Here is a 23,110-nt window from a genome sequence, read left to right on the forward strand (position 1 = left end):
TTTGATTTGCTATATAAGATACATTTTCATCAGGCATTTCACATGAACTTAAATATCTTTAATAGTTAACAAAAAAGATTTATTGTTAGTTGGTGCAATAGATAACTGACTACACAGAGTTCAAAGAAAAGAAAAGAAGTTTAGAACCCCCTTTTTAAAGCTTCATCATAAAAATATTTGCAGCATAACAGAAATGATAAGATTTGTCTTATGTTCAGGCAGGTAATAAGATATGTGCTGCTACTGCATAACAATGCATTACACCAAAACATTAATAGACAGAAAGTAGTGTTGTTTTGTGCCTAAATTAATCTTTGTTTCTTTCAAGGATTCAAAGAGTATTTCAGAAACTGTTGATCTACTGGGATTTTTAACGCACAACTATCCTTAGGGTTTACAGAGAATGGTCTGAAAAAGAGAAAATATCCAATATATATATGCCTTGTTGATGCCAGAGGTTGGAAGAGAATGGCCAGACTGGTTTCTAGCTGAAAGAAAGGCCTCAAAAAAGATATAAAGGTAACTCAGATAGAAAGGTAACTCAAATAACCACTTGATACAACCGAGGTATGCAGAGGAGCATCTCTGAATGCACAACACGTTAAACCTTGAGGTGGATGGGCTACAGCACCAGAAGACCACACTGGGTGGCAATCCTGTCAGCTAAGAACAGGAAACTGAGGCTATATTTCACACAGGCTCACCAAATTTCGACAAAAAAAGATTGGAAAATGTTGCCCGGTCTGATGAGTCTTGATTTCTGCTGCGGCATTCAGATGGTAGGGTCAGAATTTGGCGTCAACAACATAAAAACATCAATTCATCATGCCTTGTATCACCGTCCGGGCTGGTGGTGGTAGTATAATGGTGTGGGGGATATTTTCTTGGCACACTTTGGGCCCAACCCATTAGTACCAAATAAGCATCGTGTCAATGCCACAGCCTACCTAAATATTGTTGCTGACCATGTCCATCCCTTTAAGACCACAGTTTACACATCTTCTGATGACTACCTCCAGAAGGATAACGTGCTATGTCATAAAGCACAAATCATCTCAGACTGGTTTTTTGAACATTACAATAAGTTCACTGTACTCAAATGGCATCCACAGGCACCAGATCTCAATCCAATAAAGCACCTTTGGGATGTGGTTGAACAGGAGATTTGCATCTTGTATGTGCATCCAACAAATCTGGAGCAACTGTGTGATGCTATCATGTCAAAATGATCCAAAATGTCTGAGGAATATTTCCAGTACCTTGTTGGATCCACACAAAATCAAGCTGTAACATCATTAGATGTTGATATTTGGCTGACTTTAGGTGGGACGTTGGACATTGACGTCAGCCTGATGCTGAGCTCTGACGTCAACCCGATTTTCATTTCCAAACAATTATTTGGAATTGGAATTACATTTCGCCATGTCTTGATTTAGTTTATTATAATGTGATTTACCTTCTATGTGATATTTGATTGGACAGGAATCACAGGACTGATTTTTCTAATTCCCATAGAAAAGAAAAAATAGTGTCCGCAGGATGAAGGAAAATAGTGGAGTAAGAGTATCAATACTGCACAAAAATGTACTCAAGTGAAAGAAAAAAGAACACATTTTTAAAACTACTTAGTAAATTACAATTTCTGAGAAAAACTACTTGATTACAGTAATTTTATTACTGTATTATTATAAATTTCATATTAAAATAAACTTTTAGTTTGAATGTGATTAATTAGATTAATCTTTTTCCAGCACTAATATTAAATATGTAGTTTTTTAGATGCAACTATTGTTTTAGAATGATTATTCAATGACTCATTCATTGTTCCTGAATTTATATCTAAACGAATCTGTTAAACGTATAAAAATTATAGTAACTTTTTACCAAATACTGGTGTAGCAATGTAAAGTGTCCTTTTACAATTGATGTACTGAACAAATCTTTTTTACATGGCCATCGGCTCCTATTTTCTGCAGCCTATAAATCACAAACTATAATTGACAGTTTTCACTTCTGTTTTTACTACAAATACAACTGCAGTTCCAAAACCTTTGCAAAATCAGACTCTCATAAGCTCGGTGTACTCTGCGTACATATTAAAATAGCATCGCTCTTCTATTCATTTGAACCTCTCTCTCTTTCGCATTTCAGTCTTCCTCAGACAGACATGCTGGGTTATTCCACCAACCACTTCCATCCAACCGGGAGATGTATTGCTGTCATTCTGTCTGCTCTTTCATCTCTGAAGCCTTAGCGGTCTAGCTCTAGCCCTAAACTGTCTGAACCCGTGTGGTTTTTGATGAGGTCTTTATGGGTGCTGACCATAAAAAGTTCATCAAAGCAATGAGGTGGGAAAAGCGAGTACGGCGAGTAGAGAGGACAAGAGAGGTGTGGAAGAATGATGGAGAACGTGCAGACAAAGAAACCACAGAAAGAGAAGACAGGTTGAGAGAAAGACGGAGAGACTGACAGACCGATAAAATACATAGATACAGATTGATATGGAAAAAGAGCAAGGCAGAGGGAGCTGAGGGGTAGTATTTAGCCCCCGTGGAGGCAGTAAAACAGCAGGTGAGTGCCATCATTAGGCCAGGCAGATGAGGCGAGGATCTCAGTATGACCATCTCTCTCTCTGCCGCCCAGTCTAGCATACAAAATGGCTGCCGAGGGGCTGCTTAGGGGGAAGGGCAGAGCATCCAGCCCTTACCAGTCCCATCACACAATCCCTGCCCTCCTCTGGGGCAAAATGTCCCAACGGTGTGCCCATCTATTAGTGTAAATGCTCCTCATGTCTTGGCGAGGGTAATCTGTGTTTACGCTTGGGTGGAGTGTAATTAAGGTAGTTTGAGTGTCAGCTTGTTCTGAGTTCTTACGTGCCTAGTTTGTTCACGGATTCAGCATGATGCAGATTTGGAGAGAGCCCAGTGCAGATTTTAATGATGGATTTTATGTTTTTTAATCATTAAAGGGATAGTTTACCCAAAACGGAAGATTCTGTTATTATTTGCTCACTCTTTACTTGTTCCAAATCTATTTGAGTTTCACTCAAAAAGCTATTTTTGCTGTTTGTTCAAACTACTTATTTCAAATGAGCTGAAACAACACAATTCCTGAGTTTTTTTGGGATTTGTTTTGTTCAATCAACCTAAAAAAAACTATTAAGCTAACTAAAATGATTTGTATTGAGATGACTTAAGGCATTCTGAGTTTCACACAATTTCTTCATGTTGTCCCAACTCAAATTGATAAAGTAAACTTAATTGATTTTACAAATTTAAGTGGACTGAAAATAAAACAATTAAGTTGTCCCACCAAAAACTCAAGAATTGTATTGATTTAGCTCATTTTAAGTAGTTTGAACAAGCAGCAAAAATCCTTTTTTAATGTTCTTCCTTCTGTTGTATTTTGACAATGTTTTTGAAGAAAGCTGGAAACCTGTAACCATTGACTTTCATATTTGCTTTGGAAGTCAATGGTTAGATGTTTTTAGCTTTCTTCTAAATAACTTCTTTAGTGTGAGTAAACGATGAGTACTTTTTTTGGGGGTGGGGGTAAACTCTCCTCTTAAAAGTGTTTCCGATTATAGAAATCAATATATATTTGTTTAGGGGGAAATTTGTTTAGGTTTTGTGGTGTTTACATGGAATTTTTAATTTGTATTTTTTTACAACATAAGGATTAAAATTTGTAATGTTGCAATGTAATTTTGGCTTGGTTTGTAATATTTCTGGATCGCTATATAAATTGATAAATTTGAGCAGGATTTAAGGCATCATTTGTAGTTTTGTTTTGGATAGTTGGTGGTGCAGTGGGTAGCACGATCGCTTCATATACATATTTTGCTCAAAACATTATCTTAATATTTCTCAATATTTGGGCAATATTGTCGTCTGCGGCGACCCCTAAAATGAATGAATATGATTGAATGAATGAAACACTATGGTGTGCCATTGTGCTTCTCAAGAAAATAAATTAGGTAATTAATTTAAAAATGCATAGACATATGTAATTATTTATTTCTATTTTTGTTAATAAGATATAAAGAATAAAAAAATATTCTTGAATAAGCATCTTTTAACAACTTCTAGACAATCATGGAACAAATTTAGCTGTGTCTTAAAAAGAATGATAACACTTTAGAACATAGATCTCAGACTCGATTTCTGGAGGGCTGGAGCTCTTCACAGTTTTGCTTTGACCCTAATGAAACACAGCTGATCTAACTAATCAAGGTGTTCAAGACTACTAGACACTATTAAGCAGGTGTGAGTTGGAGGTGGTTGGAGATAAACTATGCAGAGCTGCAGCCCTCCAGGAATTGAGTTTAAGACCATTGGTTTAGAATAATGGTTCATTAGTTAATGTTAGTTAATGTATATACTAACATTAACTAAGTATGAATAGTCTTATAAATAATGTATTAATCATAGTTCAACATTAACTAATGCATTATTAAAATCCAATGTGTTAACATTAGTTAATACATCATGAACTAACATTATTTAACTTAAATTATTTTAACTAATTTTAACAAAGTAGAATAAATAGTATAATAAATGTGTTACTAATTGTTTGTTCATGTTAGTGAATACATTAACAGCATTAACTAATGGACCATTAATCTAAAGAAATACGTGTTACCAAAGCAATTATAAAATATATCTTTAAAAGAAAAATATTTATTTAAAATAGCAATTATATTTCACAATATTACTAGTTTTAACATACAGTTGAAGTCAGAATTATTAGCCCCCCCTAAATTATTAGGCCTTCTTTTTTATTTTTCCCCTCAATTTCTGTTTAACAGAGAGAAGATTTTGTCACCACATTTCTAAACCTAATAGTTTTAATAATCATTTCTAATAACTGATTTATTTTATCTTTGCCATAATAACAGTACATATTATTGTACTAGATATCTTTCAGGATGCTTCTATACAGCTCAAAGTAACATTTAAAGGCTTAACTAGGTTAATTAGGTTATCTAGGCAGGATAGGATAATTAGGCAAGTTATTGTATAACAACAGTTTGTTCTGTAGACTATAAAAAAATTGTAAGTAAATAATAATTTTGACCTTAAAATGTTTCTTTTTTAATAAAAAACTGCTTTTATTCGGAAATAAAACAAATAAGACTTTCTCTAGAGGAAAAAAATATTATCAGACATACTGTAAAACTTTCTGTACTCTGTTAAATATCATTTGGGAAATATTTAAAAAAGAAATAAAATTCAAAGAGGGCAAATAATTCTGACTTCTACTGTATGTTGATCAAATAGCCATGGGAGGTTACACTGAATACTGACTTTAGCCAGAAGAAATGTTGTTTTCCTCCTTGTATATTAATGCAGAAACCAAAACATACTGTAAATATACAGTGGATGGTCATTAAAACATTCCTAAAGCAGGCCTAAGACACAGGAGGCCTTTTGCACTGAACATTTTTAAAATGTAACATGATTCATATGGTAAAATGCAGTCTGTGTATTCACTGTGCTCTAACCTTGAAGTGAAAACATACCGACCTGGATTGAAGAAGTCACACGATTCCTGACATTTGAGCGTTGCTGAGCTAGCACTTTAAGTGCCATAGCCTGAGCTCACAGATGCTAATTACCCTACACACATGTAGAGGATGCAGAATTAAAGCACATTTAATCTATAACAAACATGGTGAGCCAGGAAAACAAACAAACTAATTCCTGTGATGAGGTTTTCACTGTAACTCAAAGCGTGCACAGTTAGCGCCTCAGTGCTAACGCAGTGTAGCATGTTGTTAGTTAAACGTGCTAATGCACAGCACCCACCACACTCTCTTTCTCTTTTTTTTAATCTGCGCACTTGATACCCCCCAGGCTGCACGAGGACACATTAGCAAGATTTATATTTTCCTAAAAAATAAGAGTGAGTGGCGTTCCGTAATATCCTTTTATGACAATAATCAAGACACAATCATCAAAACCGTAGCGAAGTGATGTTGTTCCAGCCCCTGAAGGCAAGGGCTCGACTCAGATGCGCGGCAATGGCTGTGACGGTGGACGTGGAAAGTCTGTCCGCTTTTTTTCTCTCTTTCTCATTCCGTTCCTGCCATCTCCCAACGGGCAATGCCATCCATGCCATCTCACGTCGCAGTTAATCCAGGCCTCGCGATGAGAATCTTACAGCACGCCAGTTTGATTTGCAAGCTGCCCTATCAAAGAATGCTAATTAAATCGTATTTTTGCATATGCCATGTCTCTTTCATGTACATATGCAAATGGAGCCCCGTTGCCTTTCAGCGCCTGGTAATTAAGTTTATGAAGGACAGCTGTAATACATAATTAACAGAAATGTTTGCAAGCCCGCTCTTTCAGCGGAGAGACGGGAGAGAGCGACGGAAGCGGCTGCGAATGTGTTTGTGCGCAAAGAAGGGGTGCGTGTTGTGCGCCTCGGGTTCCCCCGAAGCCCTGGGATAGCTGACGGTTTGAGTGTGTCAGTCTTCATCACCCCAATGGAAGTCTCTCTCTGGTTACTCTAGGCTACATGCTCATCATCCTGGCAAGGGATAGGCTGAAGACACACTGAATATTTATAACCTTGTCCTGTTTTGTTAGCGTTGGAAAGTGACTGATGGAGAAGTGTGTGTGTGCTCGTGTGGGTTTGGAACAGGCTCGCGGGTTATAGTTGATTTAGCGACTCTGATCCATTATGAGCTAACAAGACGCCGACCTTTGGTAAGCTGAGACCTGTGCGTGTTGACATTCTTTATCAGCTTGCTGTTATTAAGGATGATCAATCCAGTGTGTGATTTTTTCAGTACAGATTCTTTACAAGTAGCTGACAGTGTCCCTCAATAAGCCAAAGCAGCAATTATGATCATCAGAACAGAGAAATATGAGGCAGATATCAGATTCATGAAGAAACCAGGGCCAAACCTAAAGCTCTCGCAGAACGTTCCCGTCTTAAGTGCTCTGCTGGCTGTAATTTCATTTTAGCAAGTCAAGTGCCAACGCTAAAGTCAGCATAAAGCCATAATCATCTGCATCTACAGCTCTGGTATTATTGTATTTTTCAATGTAACAAATGATGATGATGATGATGATGATGATGATGATGATGATTCATTCCTTATTCTGTTTCTATGCTATTTAAAGTCTTATTTAAGTAAGCGCTTTGAGGATTACGGTTTAAACGTGCTATATTAAAGAAAATGTATTATTATTTTTGGCACATTTCTAGAGGACAAGAAAACAGTTGAAAGTTAAAAGTAAAAACAACTTTTAACTATGTAAAATATAGACTATATTAAAGTGAATAAACATATACTCCATATTAAAACACATTATTAATATCAGGTTGGACCCCCTTTTACCTTCATAACTAATCCATCATGCCATAGATTCAACAAGGTACAAATATTCCTCAGAGATTTTGGTCCATATTGACATGATAGCATCACGCAGTTGCTGCAAATTTGTTGGCTGCACATCCATGATGCGAATATCCCATTCAACCACATCCCAAAACGTGCTCTATTGGATTGAGATCTGGGGACTGTGGAGGCCATTTGAGTACAGTGAACTCATTGTCCTGTTCAAGAAACCAGACTGAGATGATTTGCTCTTTATGACAAGGTGCGTTATCCTGCTGAAAGTAGCCATCAGAAGACTGGTCATAATGGTATGGACATGGTCCAATACTCAGGTAGACTGTGGCATTGACACAATGCTCAATTGGTACTAATGGGCTCAAAGTTATATACCCTTAATACAGGGCAGGATCCATGCTTTCAGGTAGTTGATGCCAAATTCTGACCCTACCATCCGAATGGTGAGTCAGAATTTTGGTGAGCCTGTGCAAATTGTAACCTCAGTTTCCTGTACTTAGCTGACAGGAGTGGCACCTGATGTGGTCTTCTGCTGCTTTAGACCATCTGCTTCAAAGTTTGACATGTTGTGTGTTCAGAGATGCTTTTCTGCAAACCTCGGTTGTAACAAGTGGTTATTTGGTTTACTGTTGCCTTTCTATCAGCTTGCACCAGTCTGGTCATTCTCCTCTGAACTTTGGCATCAACAAGACATTTGAGCCCACAAAATTGGCACTTACTGGATATTTGCTCTGTTTCGGACCATTCTAGTAAAACCTAGAGATGGTTGTGCGTGAAAACCATAGTATTTCAGCTTTTTCTGAAGTACTCAAACCAGCCTGTCTGGCACCAACAAATTATGCCACATTCAAAGTCATTTAAATCACCTTTTTTCCCCATTCTGATGCTCGATTTAAACTGCAGCAGATCGTCGTGACCATGTCTACATGCCTAAATGCATTGAGATGCTGCCATGTTATTGGCTGATCAGAAATTTGCGCCAACGAGCAGTTGGACAGGTGTACCTAATAAAGTGGCCAGTGAGTTTAAATTAGTAATATTTAGTCAAACTAAAAAATTAAGTGTAATTGTACACACAAATATTTATAAAAAAAATTATAAAAAAACAAGTAAAACTGTACATACATGCACGCACACATCTAAATTTTAACTAATGCTTTTTTTTGCATAAAATAATAAAAAGGGAAAACATTTCATGTTTCATCTGTTCAAACCCATAATGACTTTTCATAGTTTTTTAATACAACCTTTCTAATTTCTAATATTGTAATTTCATAATCACATTAAATTATGATTTGTTTTAAATGTACGTTTTTCACATTCGATAAAGCATAAAAATTTTAAACAAGTTTAAAAACTTGGATTGCATTTTCCAAAATGCATATTAAGTATTAGAAGGGAATGTGGATGAATAATTTATTGATTTATTTATTTATTCTACTGTTGGGTCACCACATACATTACACAGAATTACAACTTATCAAACTTAACAAATTCAAACACCAAATCTCCTCTTTTCCTCTCTGCATTCGCTGAACCCAGCAAAATAAACATGTGCCATCTCTTTTTATGAGTTCTTTACAAAAACCAAAAACTCTTAAATGCTTTATCAAGGCGTCGCTGTCCAAATCAGTTATAAGTTTAGCAAATAAACAGTGACAATTAGATTAATAATGCATATTGTTTGTGAATGTTTTGGCTTTGAGTGATGTTTGGGAGGATGGTAATTTATTGAAAGTAAATTCATGTAATTGTACTGGGAAGCTTGATGAGGCAAAAGAAGGTGTCAGCATGGTTTCCGTCACCACGAGAAGAAAAAAAAAATCATTAAAGAGAAACGAATGCACATCAAAGCATGGCAGAGAACAAACATTTATGAATGTGTATCATTTAGAGAGAGAGAGAGAGTTTGGATTCACAGGACTTACATGAATGGAACATCAGAAATCAGCTTTGTTGTGTTTATTTTTTGATATTTGTGTCTAACGGGGCGTAAACAACTATTCTGTTCATCAAAACAGTCAATGCAAATTTAATTCTCAAAACTAGAAAAAGAATAGCTGAATTTATTTGGCAGCTTTGGACATATTGACTGAATTGGAGTTCAGGCTGTGGGAATATTTAAAACACTAGACATTTGGATTTATTTCTCTGCCTTTAATGAAGTTGCAACAACATTTGAATGTTTTGAACATGGTCTCGCGGCTCACATGGAGTTAGTTATTGATATACTGGACTTTTTTTTTCTTGTATGATATACTGGTACGTTATAAACCATATTCATCCATGTATTCATCCACTCTGAGGTGAATTCTTAATTTGCCCATATTTTTTTTCTGTTTCAGCTAGGGGAATGATTTCGTGACAAATCTTATTTTTGACATGTTTTAAGAAAATGCTTGGAATAATAATAATAATAACAACAATAATAGTAATAATAATAATAATAATAATAATAATAATAATAATAATAATAATAATAATAATAATAATAATAAAAACTCAACGATACACTTTGTGCAAATTTACTACCCCTTTGTTATGTTAGGGATGAAAACATCCACTAAATTAAACTGCTATAAAAAGGCATCAGATTAATATATATATATATATATATATATATATATATATATATATATATATATATATATATATATATATATATATATATATATATATATATATATATATATTTTTTTTTTTTTATTATATATAAATCTGTTAATCAATATCAGTTCTGATCAAAACCACTAAATTGCTTAGAAAATTACAGGATTTTAACTCTTTATTGCCAAATTCATAAATTATGTCTCTGATTTGGTAAAACAAACACTCACAATTTGACGTATTTTCAATATAAAAAGTAATTGTGGACTTTTTTACCTTTGAAGATAAAGTATGAAGCACTGAATTTGAAATTCAGTAAATATCAAGAACATTTATTGATAATTTCCTTCAAAATTGAAAATTCCATAATGTGTATGTGTTACCATACATTTTTTGTAAAACTGCAAAAGCCCTTAAATGTGCGTTTGACTTAGTTCATGTGTAAAACGATTGCCACAGGATTTTCACACTAATTATATTTACTTATTATCATTTTTTTTCATGCTGTTAAACACCAAATAAACAGGGGAAAACCAGCCTAATCTTATGATAAAACATAAGTATTTTGCTTTAGATTGTACGAATTCATACGAATTAGCCACTAAATCAAAAAGTTATGAATTGCCGTGAGATTGTGTTGGACAAAACATGATATTGATGCTCTGTAAAAAATATCAAAAATGCCCTGACAGCAAATGAAGAGTTCAAATGCATAAAACCTGTAAATGCCAAATCTATAAACAGGAGTTTGTGAAAAATGCTAATTTTAGAAATAAATATCAAAAGGCATTTTTATAAAATTTGTGAGTATATTTAAAATATATAAGGCTTAAATATATAAAATTTATAGTAGACAACTGTATTTCATTCAATTATACAGTGGTAATACACCAATGTTTTGAAGTATTAACCTCTATAGTATCTTTGTTACACAGACAAAAACACAACCAAATGAACAACCAAACCAGTGCTTGTTCAGCTAAAATATAGTAGAAACTGCAAAATATTTTTATTTATTTTTGATAATCTACTGTATTTTATTCATTTATACAGTGTTAACCAAACCAAAATCTAATTTACATCACCGATGGAAAAAAAACTACATTTATTAACTATAATATTGCTAATTAATAATAATGTCAACAAATACAAATAAATAAAAAAAATAAAAGTGAAGTGTCATAAGGGGAATTCTGAGAGATTCAAACTATATTTATTTATCATATTTCTTACAAGTGAACTTATTTTTACTAACGGTAATGCCAACGGACCCAGCTGAGGCTCGAACCAGCGACCTTCTTGCTGTGAGTGCTACTCACTGCACCACCATGTAAAAAACATACAGTTGAAGTCAGAATTATTAGCCCCCCTGAATTATTAGACCACTTGTTTATTTTTCCCCTAATTTCTGTTTAACTGAGAGAAGATTTTGTCAATACATTTCTAAGCATATTAGTTTTAATAACTCATCTCTAATAGCTGATTTATTTTTATCTTTGCCATGATGACAGTAAATAATATTTTACCTGATATTTCTCAAGACACTTCTATACAACTTAATATGACATTTAAAGGCTAAACTAGGTTAATTAGATTAACTACACTGAAAAAAATTATTCAAAGATGATTCCTTGGATTTACTCAATTTCTTTACGTTAAGAGGTTGTAAACAATTTATTTGGGCTGAATTTAAACAAACACATTAAGTTGAACATTACTAAACTTAATTTGTTTGTTTAAATTCAACACAAACAAATTGTTTGCAACAGTTCTGCATGCAACACTTTTTTCAGTGTAGGCAGGTTAGGGTAATTAGGCAAGTTATTGCATAACGATGGTTTGTTCTTTAAATTATAGAGAAAAAATATAGCTTAAAGGGGCTAATAATTTCGACTTTAAAATGATTAAAAAAAATTAAAAACTGCTTTTATTCTTGCTGAAATAAAACGAATAACACTTTCTCTAGAAGAAAAAATATTATCAGACGTACTGTGAAAATTTCCTTGCTCTGTTAAACAGCCTTTGGAAAATATTTAAAAAAGAAGAAAATAATTTGAAGGGAGCTAATAATTCTAACTTTAACTGTATGTATTGTAATTAGTCATTTCACAAACCCACACAGCTGTTCATTTTTGAAGGGTCTTCTTCTGTGGACTGTCCTCTCTCTCTCTCCTCCACCTCCTCGTTCTCCTCACCGCAGACCTCAATCGATGAGTCTAGTAGCAGGGACGAATCCGTGTCTCTTTACGGCCTGCTCCCAGGGCACTTTTTAAGCCACCGCCATGGGCTGCAGCTTTCAGCGGTTCCACACCAAAACCACTATTTACTGTAATGAAATCAGAGCAGGACTCTATGGATCGTGTGGGCCTTTCTTCCTCTGAATCAGCACTTTCTTGTTCTCCTTTTATTTTGCATCTTTCAAGGTGCATTCACATTCACTCAAAAAATTATGTTGGCTGTTTGTTTGAACTATGTATTTATAAAAAAAACTTATTTAATTATTTCTTATTACTAATTTCTGTTACATATAAATGAGTTGAGTTGGAATGGTGGCTCAGTGGTTAACACTGTTACCTTACAGCAAGAAGGTTAATGGTTAAAGTCCTGGCTGGGTCAGTTGACGTTTCTTTGTGGAGTTTGCATGTTCTCCCCGTGTTTGCATGGGTTTCCTCCTGGTGCTCCAGTTTCTCCACAGTCCAAAGACATGCAACTAATAAACAAAAAAACAAACAAACATATAAATAAATAAATAAAGAAAGAAAGAAAGAAAGAAAGAAAGAAAGTTAGTTTTTCAGTTTCAAAACTGTAAATAAATGTATATGTATTAATAAAGTAATGATTCACACTCATCAAGTAATTGCTTTGTACTGTTTCATTTTTTCTTCTTACATTCTTCGGGTAAGAAGACACAAACGTTTCGGCACAATGCCTTCCTCAGTGTGGATCATAAAGGTTTAGAATGCCTTGAGGCTGAGCAAACAGCACGTAAATATTCATTTTTGGGTGAACTATCCCTTTAAGTCTCATTTTTGACTACACAATTTTAATACCCATTATAGCATTTATTTACATGTTTACTATGGAAGTCAATGGTTACTGTTTTTCAGCTATCTTCTTTTGTGTTTAACAGAATAAAGAAAACCATAAAGGTTTAGAATTGCTTGAGGCAGAGTAAATAGTTTGTAAATATAAATTTTTTGGTGAACTATGCCTTTAAGTTTCAATTTTTGAGTGCATTTTTAACACCACTAATAGAATTTAGGTTTTCAGCTTTCATAAAAATCTTATTTTGAGTCCAATAGAATTAAGAAACTCAATAAGGTTTAGAATTTCTTCAGTGCGAGTTTATAAATAATGAGTAAATATTGTCCTCTAAGTAAGAGGTCTCATTTTTGACTACATTTTTAACACCCATTTATTTATTTAAACTTTTCTCAAATTATCTTCTTTTGTGTTTAACAAAATAAAGAAACACATAAAGGTTTGTAATTCCCTAATTGTGTGTAAATAGTCAGTAAATATTCATTTTTAAGTAAACTATCGCTTTAAGTCTCATTTTTGAGTACTTTTTAACACCCCTAATAGCTTTCTATCAAAGTAAATTGTCTGTGATCCGTGATTAATCGGGCATGTGCGGCGTGTTGCTCGTCCTCCAGCGAGCTCTCTTGACTGACAGCTCTCCTGCCAGCAGCTTCTGATCGGCGTCTGATGAGACAGGACGTTGATTGACAGTTTGCGAGGTTGCTCCTTGTGTGACTGCCTATAACGTTTCACTTCCTTGTTCCCTTTCTCTCTTTCGCTGCCTTTCTTTCTCACTTCCTGTCTCTCTGCTGTCAGAAACGTCATTCGTCTGTCAGCTTGGCTTTTCCTGGCTGTAAATGGAGTTGTGAACGTCTTTTTTTGAGGGTGGCTCAGTGAAAGAAACATTAAATACGGACAAATCTGCAAACAAACTGCTGCGAGGAAGCCGGCTGTTTTCCTTCCCTCTCTCTTTTCATTCCGAACCTTTCCAAATGAATGTTTTTGAGGAAAAGTGTCATGCCGAATGTGACAATTGACTAGGAGTAATAATAAAAAGGCACCATATGGTCTGTGTTTGATAAACATGCATTATTAAGTTGATTGCCGGTGTCAGACGTTAATTTACATTTGTTGTATTGAAAAAGGAATTAGCCTCTGTTAGATCAAAGTGACGAGATGCGACTGAGGTGCTGGAATAAATTGCTTAGATTTTGCTTGTTAAGGAGATGTACTCAATCAGGTCAGGTGTGGATGTGACGTGTGTGGGAAAGTTTACCTCTACTAGTACTACTATCTGCAAGACTTTTCAAATAAAAAAAAAATGTCCTTCAATTAAAGTTTTTTTTTTTTAATATGTTTAAATAGAATGCTTTTTTTTTTTTTTAACCAGAATAGGAGCAATTTACTATATATTTTTAATTAAACTAGGTACAGTATGTATAAACAGGATCTAGATCATTTAAAGCTTTATAGGTAAAATGCTACTATTTATAAAATATATAGGCCTGTCACAATAATCAATAAATCATCTTATCGCACTACACATGGACATCACCTCAATCATTTTTGGTGATGCAGTAGAAATACCCATAATAAACCCATAAATAAAAAAACTATTCTAGCAACATTTTAGATAATTACACAAACTTTCTATAGGAGGCGTCCGTATGGTTAAAAACATCATAGTATTGACTTTAGTATATGTTCATGGGTGTTTGACAACTAAAAATAGATTTAGTACACTCTCAGAAACAAAGGTACGCGAGCTGTCACTGGGGTGGATATTTTAGGTACAAACTTGTACCTTTTGAAAAGGTACCACCCCAATGAGCTTGCGTACCTTTAATTTTGAGAATGTAGCAGATATCGCAGCCTATATATATATGTATGTATGTATGTATATTATTATTATTATTTTTTTTAAAGAATATCTTATTGTTTTTCCTCCCAAAAATCTTTTTTTATTTGGCTGAGAAAAAAATATAGACAATACAAGATACAATATAATGACAAAAGAAATTAAAAATTAATAATACATTGTACTTAATAATTAATAATTTAATAATTAATAATTTTGTATATATATATATATATATATATATATATATATATATATATATATATATATATATATATATATATATATATATATATATATACACACACACATTTGAAGTCAGAAGTATTAGCGCACCTTTGAATTTTTCTTTTAAAAAAAATTCCCAAATGATGTTTAACAGAGCAGAGGAATTTTCACAGTATGTCTGATAATAATTTTTCCTCTGGAGAAAGTTTTATTTGTTTTGTTTCAGCTAGAATAAAAGCAGTTTTTAATTTTTTAATAACTACTTTAAGGTTAAAATTATTAGCCCATTTAAGCTATATTTTTTTTCAATAGTCTACAGAACAAACCATTATTACACAATAATTTGCCTAATTATCCTAACCTAATTAACCTAGTTAAGCCTTTAAATGTCACTTTAAGCCTTTGTAGAGGTTTCTTGAAAAATACCTAGTCAAATATTATTTACTGGCATCATTATGAAAAAGATAAATTGAATTAGAAATGATTATTAGAAATGAGTTATTAAAACTTTTATGTTTAGAAATGTGTTAAAAAAATCTTCCTTTTGTTAAACAGACATTGGTGGAAAAAATAAACTAGGGGGCTAATAATTCTGATATAATGGGTATATACAGTCCTAGAAAACGTGGCCTTAAAAAGACAGCAGACATTTTGTGTCTAAATTGGAAGAAGCATATATTACACATGCAAAATGTCATAAAACAATATACTGTATAATTTTACCAGCACAACAAATGATTGCTGAGGATATCATACAAGAAGATGAATGGTTTCACAAGTGCGGTAATATGCGTATGTGTGCGTGTGTCAGTCTTTTCGGAAACCAGACAGTGGGCACCACATGGCTTCCCCGACAGTCATCAGAGTTAGATGAGGCCAATTCATCATCAGTCTCCATGAGTGTGTGTGTGTGTGTGTGTGTGTGTGTGTGTGTGTGTGTGTGTGTGTGTGTGTGTGTGTGTGTGTGTGTGTGTGTGTGTGTGTGTGTGTGTGTGTGTGTGTGGTACATCATTACCAATGTGATGGAATAAGCCTCTAGCACACAACAACCAGCCTAACACTCAATCCACTCTGAACTCTTTGCTCTAGACTGTTCTGCAAAAAACATACTGTATTTCAGTCATATGATGACAAAATGTAGGCATGTCGAAATTTGAAAAAGTTAAGGGGGACAATACTGTTCACTTACAGACAGTTTTCTAGTACCTCATTAAAAACATGAGTAATTCAGTGCTTACCAAACACAGGTTACCTCTCTTTTTTAAATTTTGAGAAAAAATGATTCTATATATCTCTTTGTGTAAGAACTGTTCTCAGAATGAGAGAGCACAAACATCTTTCAGTGCTTCAGACCACCGAATGAAACTGACATCATAAGTTTAAATGAAAGCGTGGTACAGCAACCTAGTTGATGCATGATTTAGTGACACATAGTACTAATTTTATAGAATTAGATGAAAATATATAAAAATATATAACAGATGATATCAAGTTTTCTCCAAAAATAATGTTTTTTGTATTTAGATATATTTTGTCTGGACAATAATAACTTAAAGACTCCCTTTTGACTGTTTCTTTCTACTAAATCTCAAATTCAGCTTCAATTAGCATGAAGTAATTCTAGATTTTTTGTGTGTTTTTGCTGTAATACATTAAGAAAACATTTGCATTCTTGCTTTTTGGTCAACTACAATGGCGGAAAATCTATAGCCCGTTATCCAGTAGCTACTTATGGTGATTTACACCTACCTAACTTTAAATAACAATAACAGTCAGAGGCACTTTTGCAAAAACAACCTTTCCAAACTAAAAAGTAACAGTTTCTGAATAATTTGGTCTATATTCTCAGCTTAAATGTCTTTGTAAGATCTATAGTTTATAATGATCAAAACAAAAAATATATATACAAGACCGAGAACATCAACAACAATACACACACACACACACACACACACACACACACACACACACACACACACACACACACACACACACACACACACACACACGCACACGCAGAGTTGTAGTCAGAGTTATTAGTCCTCCTGAAATATTAGCCCCACTGTTTGTCCCCCCACATTTCTGTTTAACAGAGAGAAAAAAATTTTCAACAGATTTCTAAACATAATAGTTTGCTCTGTAGACTATCATCAAAAAAATATATGCTTAAAGGGGCTAATAATTTTGACCTTAAAATGGTTTAAAAACAATTAAAACTGCTTTTTATTCTGGCCAAAATAAAACAAATAAGACTTTCTCCAGAAGAAAAAAATATATATTTTCAGATATACTGTAAAAATATCCTTGCTCTGTTAAACATAATTTGGGAAATATTTAAAAAAGAACAAAAAAATAAAAATAAAATCTTAATTCTGACAAACTGTACACACACACACACACACACACACACACACACACACACACACACACACACACATATGTATATACATATATATATATATATATATATATATATATATATATATATATATATATATATATATATATATATATATATATATAAAGTTGAAAAAAAGGAGAAACAAAAATGTACACCAAATACAATACAATACAGCACCTGCAATCCTAAACTCACTTATTTTCACAGTTTTTTTAAATGCAGGAATACCTCGAAAATACCTTTTTTATATCAATAATTTGTCTTGTTTCTAGTCCAAATAACTACAATTTTAAATCAAGAAGCTTTTTTACTAGGTAAAAAGGTAGGCGTGCTCCACCCACTGTATTTTTGTTTTTCTGTTATCTCAGTGTAGGTTAGGTAGTGTGTCTGAAATACAAAGATTTTTTCTTCCATATTGATATAGTTTTCTTTTATGTAGTTAAGGGAGAATTTGGACCAATAAGGTTGATTTGATTTATTTATTTCTATTGTTGGGACGCCGCCTGTGTCTCCTCTCTCTAACTGTCCCATCTTAAGTATATTTTTGTAAATATTTATTGTTCTTTATACAGTATGTACATATTATTGCACCTAATATCAAATCTTTTTTTTTTTAAAAACTTAATTGCATTTAGTCTTAATATTTTGTCCCTCACTTGTTGATATTGTATGCTTGCTTATGTGTTTCATTTAAAAGTATTGACTGACTGACTTGACTGACATCTTTAAGATTGTAACACAAGCAAACAACACTGTCTAGTTTTCAGAAATGAGTGAAAATGTAGTGAGTTCTTCCATAAAATCAGTAAAATAATCTGCCAATGGGGTAAGCAAAATAATCTTGTTTTCACTTTGAAATAAGATTGGTTTGCTTACCCCATTGGCACTTTATTTAGCTTGTTTTAAAAGAAAACTGAGTTCACTTTGTCAAATTAATTCTGAAACAGAGACAATATTTTTTACTTGTCTAGAAACTGCTTCTCGATTTAACAATTTTTAGATATCTGGACTATAGAAACAAGTAAGAAAAGTAAGAAAAGCATTTTTTCTTGCATTGAAAATGTTCTGGAAAATGTATTTCCCCAAGTGCTGTAACTGTCATCTAATAATGCTGTCGTGGAAAGCCTCTCTCCGTCTCTCTTACTCATCTGCTGGTGAACACACACTCGTACACACAAAAATGGCACGGAGCCATACTGTCTGTGTTAGGATGTGTTAACATGATTTGGTGAAAACAAGTACACAAGCAGCAGGCAATGGAGCAGACATTGATTGACATTGAACTGCTCTCTTATTTACTGCTGGGGTTTCTCATCCTCGGCTGACAGATTAGAAAGTGCTGTCTGTAAGCTGGATCCAGGCCTCTTTTTTTTTCTCCCCCCCTCGTCTAATTCTATTTCAACTGTAAAACATGGTGTCATCATTTTCTGACAGTCCTCGAGACAGAATTTATCTCATCATTAATTAAAGCTCGTATTTCTTACACGCCGGCTCTTAATTAGTGAGAGGTCATTGGGGAGGGCTTATTAAGTGGAACAAATTCAACCGACGTTAAGAGAAGAGTTCTCTCTCATTCTCTTTTCACTCTTTCGCACACACACAGACACACATGACTGATAAAAAACGAGGGATTCAGTAAAAATGAATTGCGCTTATTGATGGCACACATAGTCTGGGCTTTTTTGTGACTTTTTTTGTGTTACATCCTTACGCCAGTACGTGGCGACAGGAGTTGTCTTGAAAAGCGATCCATTTATTTATTATTTTAACTGATTATTAAACAAAAATGTGCCTTGTGACACTCTTCTCCAGGGTTCTTATAGGATAGTAAAGATATACAGCTCAGCACATAAACCTTTTTTTATATGTGGGTTATTCTCGAATTGCGAGTGCATTTTGCAACTCCAAGACTATATTTCAAAAAAAAAAAAAAAAAAAAAAAAAAAAAAACCTTTAATGAAACCGTTTTAAATACTAACACAAATTATATAGAGTTACATCTAAAATAAATGTTTTGATGTGTACTTAGGGACAATTTGTCCGGACAATATTATACTGACAATATTAAAACGTGACTATAAACTCCCACTTTATCTATTTTTGACTGTCAAGCTCCCTGAATCACCCAAACTGTTTCAATTATCTTCAGTTTTTGTGTTTACTCTCTTAAGTAAATAAATATTTGAAAGAATTGAATATTTTGTGTCTCCCTATGTTGTAGTAAACTCTGTTGAATCAGTTATAAAAGCGAATTTTCTGATGAAAAAAGCATGAGACTTGAAGAGATGTCATAACCACTGGCAGGAAACCCTGTGCTCAGTTGTAATTTAATGATTGCAGTGCTTCCTCTAGGATTTTTTCCAACTGTGGCAGCAGGTCTTTTACACAAATCTACAGTACAAACTATATGGTGTAATATCAATGACAAATGGAAAAATGTCGTGAGCACAGTAACATGGATATATACATTAGATGTCTCCTACCCTGTTGTTGTCTATTGGAAACAATTTGTCTATAGATTCGCCATTTTCATACTGTGTAGCGCTCCATTGTAAAATAATGCGAGACCATGGTGCCAGCAAAAATACACAAATATGCATATATCCATGATCGGGAGTTTTCCCGGTGGTCATTATGCAAATACTTTTTTCAAATTACGGAAATCATAACTTTCCATCACTTTTCTATACTGATAGATAAGTGACTGCACGGGCATTCCTGACATGGAAATGTGTTATCCCTTCTCCCTGTTAAATTTGATCTATTCCGTGTCCTGAAACACACCTCCTTTCCTGCTTTCACTCCTCATACTGATGAAGGGAGCGATTCATTTGTGACGACTCGTTCACTGAGCCGACAATAATACAAGTTTCTGGCACCACAGCGTCTCGTTGTCATATTTCATTTACATTGTTTGCTTATTTTATTCAACAAAACTACCATAATCTTAGTATTTAGTGCAAGTTTGAGCTACTTTGCTTTATGGTGAATGCAGTAAATGACTTTATTATCATCAATAACGCTATTTGTTTTGCAGAAAAGTTCATAACATATAAAAGCGTAAAAAACTAAATCTTATGAGATGTTGTGCCTTTGTGCTTTGATTTTTTTGTTTGCTCGTTACTTCACCCGTACACAGTGCTAAAGTCCTGCACGTTGGCAAACTGTCTTGACTAGTGCGGTTGAATGACACTTCTCCTGGAAGCACTGTACAACTGTGGCAGCGGTATTGACGCATGCTCGGGGTCCGTATGTGATATCTAGTGTATATATCTATGGCACAGTATTACAAGTCGAGATCGCATTTATGTAATACGAGCATGCGTATCTCTTTGCTTGCGCGCTGATTTCCTCTGCTCGTGCACAAAACTTCTTGCATGCTCCCTCATACACTGCTCAAGTGCAGATGTTCTTGTGTGCTCTCAAATAAACGCTGCTGAAGTGCGATTTAGTGCGTTTATGTAACGAGTTTGTCTCCAACATTTATAAGATTTGCTAGGAATATTTATGAATGTCTCCATTAGAATGCCTCCTGAAGTAAAGTGCAACAGCTAGAAACTCCAGCAAGATAAAGTCATTGTATGCAGAACTATAGACTTTTTTCTATAAATAAAGTATAATTATAGAAACTGTGTACATTATAACTGAAAGCTACATCGTGTTTACTGGCCTCACGTATCACCTCAGTCAGTCAGCACGTAACCTTTAAGGATTAAACAAATAGCGCACAGCTCTAATACAGTTACAGAAAAGTTTGCGCTGTTATAATTTACTTACCTTTTAATATGTTTTGGTGCGATTATAACACACTATTAATAAAATAACAACAATGTCTATGGGCTCTATTTTGACGGTCCATGCGCAGAGCGCAAAACGCAGGGCGCAAACGCTTTCAGGGCGTGTCAGGACGCGTTTTTGCTGATTTAAGGACGGGAAATCTGCCTTGCGCCATGGCACATAGTCTAAAAAGGTTGACTTTATTTTCTTAATGAGTTATAGGTGTGTTTTGAGAATAAACCAATTAGAGTCTCATCTCCCATTCCCTTTAAAAGCAGCTGCGTCGCGCCAAAAGCGCATTCGCTATTTACTGGACGCGAAGTAATTCTAAGTGGAAAAAATGAGCATTTCACAAGCAAACAGTTAACAGTTTTTTATCAGAAAACTGTTAAACAGAGCATCTACTGCGTGAGAATGAGAGATAATGGAACTACTTTCACATTCGCTCTTGGATAGGGAAACCTTTACGCACAGACATCAATTAGTCAAATAAAAACTTTTGTTTGTTAAGCGCAAATATTTGTTTCAAAACTATTTCTAAATTCAGTTCTAATTTCCAGCAAACAAATAAATGAATAATAATAACAAAATGTGCTCAAAAACCTGAGTTATATCCTAAAACACATGCTGTGCCCCATATGGTCTAAAACCTGACAGGTGGGCAAATCTAAGCTTGTTTTTAATAAAACAAATATAAATATGGATATAATAAATAATACTGCTAATAATAATAACATTATACAAAAGCAAATTGTTATGAATGAACTGAAAAAGCCTCCCGAGATGAAGACATAAAAGCAGTAATTTTTCATATTTATGTAGGCTAGAAAATAATATGTTTTGTAATATTTTAATCCTTTATATTTATATCCTATGTCTATTCTTATTATATCCTATATATATCCTTAATATTTTTTTTTTTTTCATATGTAAAGATATTTGACTATTGCTCTCTTGTGCGTATTAAGCAGTGCGTAAGCGAGGCGCAACTCTGCGCCGGAGTTTAGACCGGGTTAGTTTTGGTCTAATGAAAAATCTATTATAGTTTCTCAAAATAGCAACACGCCAGCAGTGCGCTTCAGAACGCCTTCCTTTTTAGACCAGAACGCCTATGGGCGCACAAATGAGCGCTAATGCATTTGCTATTTAAACAGCGTAGCGCAACGCCTCAAAACGACTCTTGCGCCAAGCTGAAACTACCAAAAGACTATTGCGCCGCACCTTGCGCCACACTGCGCCGGGTGTATGATAGGGCCCTAAATTTTTTAAATGAGAAGCTGTAATGTAGCCGTGGCGGGATAAATTTTGGGTGTGTTTTTGCTGTGCTACTCACTGCGTCACCGTGTCACCCCTCTTACAACTTTTCCAATTTATTTTCATTGAAAGCAACAGATAAACAAGCTTAATTTTTGATCAAATTATTTAAATTTCAACATTCCTGGTCAACACAAAAATGCCCAAAAAACTTTGTTAAACATGTAGACACAACATTTTAGTGAATATTGTTATTGATATATATTTTCATGTAATCAATAGTTATTCACAATTCTTAGTATACTTTATATGACAGAAAAAGTGCAGTGTGCTGAACAAATGGTGATTTTTTTTTTTTTACAGTATATCTGTTCTGTTTTAAACATTTCAATTTCACTTAAAATAAAAACTTTTTGCATTTCAGCAGTTATCTTATTTTTTATTTTATTTTTTTTATTGACCCTCATGCTTGAAAAGTGAATACATACTAATACATTATTATTAACCATTGCAGACATTATGATATAGTACCATATATATTAAATACCATGTACTGAACTATAGTACTTTAATTTAATTTTATTAAAAAAATATTATT

This window comes from Danio rerio, chromosome 19 (assembly GCF_049306965.1).
Source record: "Danio rerio strain Tuebingen ecotype United States chromosome 19, GRCz12tu, whole genome shotgun sequence".
Lineage (NCBI taxonomy): Eukaryota > Metazoa > Chordata > Actinopteri > Cypriniformes > Danionidae > Danio > Danio rerio.